This window comes from Lactuca saligna, chromosome 2 (genome assembly GCF_052625555.1).
Source record: "Lactuca saligna cultivar CGN05327 chromosome 2, ASM5262555v1, whole genome shotgun sequence".
Taxonomy (NCBI): Eukaryota; Viridiplantae; Streptophyta; class Magnoliopsida; order Asterales; family Asteraceae; genus Lactuca; species Lactuca saligna.
In genome coordinates this window covers 107774043-107780042 of record NC_136418.1, presented here as the reverse complement: position 1 = coordinate 107780042, position 6000 = coordinate 107774043, and positions in this window count along the sequence as shown.

The following is a 6000-nucleotide window of genomic DNA, read 5'->3' as shown; positions in this document are numbered from 1 at the left end:
CTCTTGTCAATAAACATTTGTTGACAACCAAATATTCAAGAGTTAGTGTAGCTTTTATCAAAACACTTCATAAATTGGTCTTAGTTGGTCTCTGTCTTATCCACGACATCACAACTTTCCACAATTGATGAATGTTATAAACCTTCTTAATACTATTCACTCAATGTCACAATCTTGACGTTAAGACTTGTTTTGGAACGAAGTATGATTGACTTCTTGATTTGACCATTTCTTCAATCTTTGGTTCCTCTTCATGGACATACAATTGTACCAAGACTCACTTAGAGGATCAATTGAGATATGGTTCTCAATCATTAAGACCTATCATAAAGTATAAAAGGTACTCTCCCTTCTTCTTAGAATGGAGAAACTTTTATCTCTCTGCCTACTTGATTCTTCTTATTCGTTTTGCTATTGATCTAAACCCTTTAATCAATTCAAAATTACACTTAATCTTGTAAGTGTAATCATATTTACTAAGCCTTTAGTAAATCATGGTGAATATCTTTGTTACTCTTATGGTAAACTCGATCAACACACAACTTTGTGTACTCGATCTCCTAGTCCTTCACTTGACACTTTGTCAATGAATTAGTCTAATTTCCAAATATGAAATTTCTCATTCATCGTACAACCAAGTTGCGTGATTCCAAGTTTTTGTCCAATTGAAACTTGGGCGATGAGAAACTCTCCCTATTTGGTAAATTCTTGACATTTCCATAACTAATAATCATATCCATTCGTTGTAGAAATATGCAAACATCAATTTTCATAACGATTTCATTGCAAGGAAGTAAACAAAGAAATAAGTCAAACAAAATTTATTTTATTTATAAAAGCAGCGGAAAAACATTTGTCCTTATAATGCAAAATCTATTGAAAACTATGTAAAAAGAAAATTTCTAACAACTCTATCATAAATATCTAAGCTCAAAATCCAATCTTCAAGTCCGTGAGATCGAGATCCATCTCTTGTGATTAGATTCATCTTGCTCTCTTATCAAGCTTCCTTTCTTTTCACCGATCCTTCAAAACATTCAAATGCAATCTTATCACATCATGTATTAAGAATCAATGAATAGGAACTTAATGGAGTTAGATAGTGGATTCTTACCTAAAGCGTAGTCATACTTTTGACTCTCCCATCTCTTAGATCTCTTAGGTAGATAGGGCAACTTCGTCTCCAATGCCCCTTCTCTTGGAAATAAAAGCAAATTGACTCCTTTGGAACAACACATGGAACTACTTCAGACATCGCCATTCTCTTATGATCAAACTTTTCGATCATTGCATGTCTTTCATTGCCATTGTCTATATCCATAGAGGTCTTGAAGGCAGATTCACCAATCAACTTTGCTTTTCTATTGCGCTAAACCATTGTTGATTCAGCAGCAATAAGCATGTAGGTGAGAGCTATACGTGTCACGTCGTGGTTCATCATATAGTACTCTCTTACAAACTCACTATACGAGTTAGGAAGTGACTGAAGAACCCAATCAACAGTCATCGCTTCACTGACAACGGATCCCATCATTCTTAGTCTATCAATGTGTGACTTCATCCCTAAGACGTGTGCACACACCGACTTGCCCTCTTTAAGTTCACTTGCCAAAAGGATTTGAGTGATATTGAACCTTTCAATTTTACAATCTTGTGGGTTAGGGAGAATAATTGGAGGAGGAGGAGGAAGTGAAGCATGATTTCTTGTTCCTCGATCGAATCGTGGAATATCATCTTCATGTGGAATGCTTGTTCCACGGGACTTGAGAAGACCATAGTTGTCGAAATTTGACATCGGGAGAAAACCGAATTCAAGTTAGTTGATTGATTGAGTCCTTGGTAAATCACCCAAATGAAATTCCAAGGCTAGGACCCAACACAATATGCTACAACTCGGGAGAGGGATGCCGTAACCCAAATTGCAGAACATTTGAAGGTAAGTGAATGACGATTCACTAGTTTCCACCATCAAAAACGAAAAAGAAATTTAAGTTTTAAATCTATGAAAACTCCTAGATCCTTTGAGATTCATTGAACATTTCAATGGCATGTTTAAATCTCGATATGCCCCTCTTGTTTGTGACTGGGATGCCGAGGATCACAAAGCGGGTGTGAATAACCATGCAAACTACATGGTGCCCTCACATGTTACAGTCACCTATTCGATGTGCCGGTAAACCACACACGCTCCACCGAACTATGACAAACATTGAGTCACCCTTTGCTACCTTTGCTTAGAACCATTTAGTGTGCCGGTAAACCACACACGCTCCACTAACGTCTTCGCAAGGGCACAAAGTGTAATTTCATGGAATTGCATCAATTCACTTTTGCCTAAGTAACTAAGATTGGGAATTAGAAAAACATTTAGTTACTTTGAATTTCATTATACTTATAATGGAAGATGTCGTCCTATCCTACCCGTTCGGCTAACGACCCTCCACTAGTCAAGAGTGCGGTGGGTAAGAGTGGATACCCATTCAATTGCCATTTTATAAGCAATTTCCTTAAACACCCCTTATAGATCAGCTTCGTGAATGAGGCCTACTAACGGTAAGACTGACTTTTACTCATACATATATATAATGTTAGACCTTTAATGTTATATATATAGTATAGGGTGTATTTCACACTTTTAAAATACTATATGGTTAACTTTAACAATTACACTTTTAATTCAATTAAATGGTTAACCTAAACTTTTATGGATTTATTAAACCTCTTTTAATTATACTCCTTAATTAATTAATAAAACCATAAGGGTGTGATTTGAACTTTTCAAAACATTACTAGGGTATTAGAATTTAACATTTCTAATTAAACCTTTAATCAACTTTTAAATTCCAAAACTTGAGGGCAAGTTTTGAAACCTTTTTCAAAACATTAGGGTTTTAACTATTTAAATTTCAAAACAACAAAACTTTTAGGTTCAAATTTAAACTATAAAACGTAAATGTTAAAATATGAAACTTTTCATAACAACAAGGATCAAATAACAAATAATCTAAATTAACATTTAATCACATAATTATCTATATTTGATTTATTTAATGATTTCTTGCAAAACAATTTATCAATTTACTCAAAATAATTAATCAATTATCTTATAAGGAAACAATTATCTTGTTAATTGATAATTATCTTTAATTAGATCAAGAATATAGTCATATATATCATAAAATCGGATTTATATTGATCTAACATGATAAGGTAACTATCCATATGCAAAAACAGCAAGAAATCCCGAGATAAGCATTATCTGACGCTCGAACTCGCCGAGTACCGCACTGTACTTGCCGAGTAGAGGTCTACTCGCCGAGTACACTGTGGTACTCGCCGAGTTCCTCAGCTATAAAGCCCAAAAAACGATTTTCCAGTTATACAATGCATCAATACAATTGAAACCAAGCTAGGCTCTAATACCACTGATGGGTTTTGGTCATAAGACATCCTATGTGGTCATACAAACCCTAATGCTTGGATCTAGGTTTCTCTATTGTACATGCTTTGAATCCAAGACTATAAACCCTGATTCTAACATATGAAAATCGACATTAACATATAATTAGGTTTAAGAACATACCTTGATTGTTATGTATCAATAACAATCCCAAATCTCCTTGTATTGACATTGGAAGGCTTAGAGTCACAAGTGTCACTCCTCTAATGGCTTACAAACACCATAAGCAAATGGAGAAGGTATAAAGAGAGAGATGAGAGGTTAGAATTCGTATCTAGGACCTCTTAGGAAGGGATACACGAATTCATGACCCTAGGGGTGTTTATATAGGTGTAGAGATAGGGTTTCAGCCATTATCCTTATCTAGTTGATTATCCATTAAGCAACCAATAAGATAATCCTTGAATCCTTATCATACTCGAATTCTAAGGCTTTCCAACCTTAAATTCGTCCACCATATAAATAAGATAATCCTTACCTTATTTTGTAACTATCACATAATTACAAATCAGCCCCTCTAGTTTAATTAATTACATTTGATCACAAAACTAATTCTTAATTAATTATTGACCAATATTAATTAAACAAATATGATTTCTCCTTTAATATATTATTCTTATAACATATTAATAAATCATATTATCCTCTCTCTCTTTATTCATTTCTCCAATCAAGTTGCTTTGGTGAAAGCAACCCAAAAGGACCATGCACCATCGGGTCAAGTACATAGCAAAATAGTTATGGACTTAGACACTAATCCAACAAAAGGACCGTAGCTAATAGTCAGGGCGCGGAACCATGACTTCCGTATAGATCTATACACATTTGACATGCTCTCCAAACGGGAGACTCTGGTTATAATAGATAGGACTTTAGGTAGTACCTTTTAACAAAAAGGTAGCATTGAAGATGTAGTCGTCTCACGGATTCTCGACTAAGTCTGTATTAAAATGATAGTTTTGTATGCAATGTTTATTCTCTTTCACAATGTTTGAAAAAGCATAAATCACAAGTTCTTTGAATGCATAAAATGGTTTAACAAAGATGGCTACCCTAGATACTATGCATTTTGTGTAAATCTAATGCAGGCAAGGTATAACAAGAGATTTTACATTTTCACTCGGGATTAACCGGGTGTTTACATGTATTCTCCCCTGAAATGTATTCAAAAGTACATTATAAAGTATTTGAAGAAGTATAGAAGGGGTATGAACTCACTTGATTGAAGTGGTTGTTTTGAAGTAGTCGAGACAAGAATTTAGCAGAACTTCGACTAGAGAAAACGGGTTTCTCGGGATTCTCATGAATCTCGGGAGCGTGAAACTTCCTTCGGGACACGGATATGAAAACCGGGGCTTCGGGATATTGCTAGCATGCAAAACGGAGGAGAAAGAGAGGAATTGAGCAAATTTGCCCGGAACCCTTGCACCCCTTTTATAGGCCTCGGAACCGCTCGTTACGCTGGGCGTACCGGTACGTCATCGCTTACCGCATCCTCGGACGAAGCATCTGATGGGAGGGCATAGAGGCGTAGGGGCGACGTGGATGATCCGAGGCCTAGCACCCGAGTACATTGGGCGTAACTCGAATCAGTCCAGTGACTCCTACTTCGGATTATACCGGGTTATTAATTTAAATTTTAAATTATTTAATAAGTTTCAAAAATTCATATCTTCCTCATACGAACTCCGTCGACTAATTTTGAAATTATTTTTATTATTTATTTTTAAAAGGCCGGGACACGAAAAGTCCGTTAAAAATCCATAACTTCATTATCTGATGTCCGTTTTCATCAGACTTTTTACCGTTGTAATACCATTAATGATATCTACGACTCTTATTTAGATACTTAAGGCTAAAAAGTATCTTATTGAAAATACTCGTTTTATGCTTAACAGTGTTTTACCGGTATTGTTACGAATCTTTGATTGGTCATAACTCCTTCGTTATAACTTAGATTTTAGTGTTCTTTATATTTTTGGAAACCTTATCACGATATCTACCACATAGTGTACTCAAACGGAGCTTTTCGAACATTTCATTTTTGATGATATTCTTATTACTTTACAAAGAGATTACAAGACTTGAATTTTAGACATTACATTGACCTCAAATAACGGGTTGTTACATACATCTTTAGCGGTATATAAAAATATATGTGACACAAAATATAGAGTTTTTAGTGGCATTTTTATTTTTTATGCCATTTTTAAATATTAATATTAGTGACATAAGTTGTTAAGTGGCGTTAAATCTATTAATTTTATAGTGGCATGTAAAATATGCCACTGAAAACATACTATTGTGGCATAAAAGAGATATGCAATTAAAAATGTGTGCCACTAAATGTCATTTTTTTTGTAGTGCATGGTTCTTCTTTGTCCAACTAATTGAAAACTACTGTCAAGAAATGTTGCAGATCACCCAGTTCCATCATCACAAACATTTCATATTCTTTTTTTGATATTATTAGCTCCAATCATCATTTACATAGCGCATTGGCACTGGAAAAGGAAATGCTTAATGAATATACATCACAA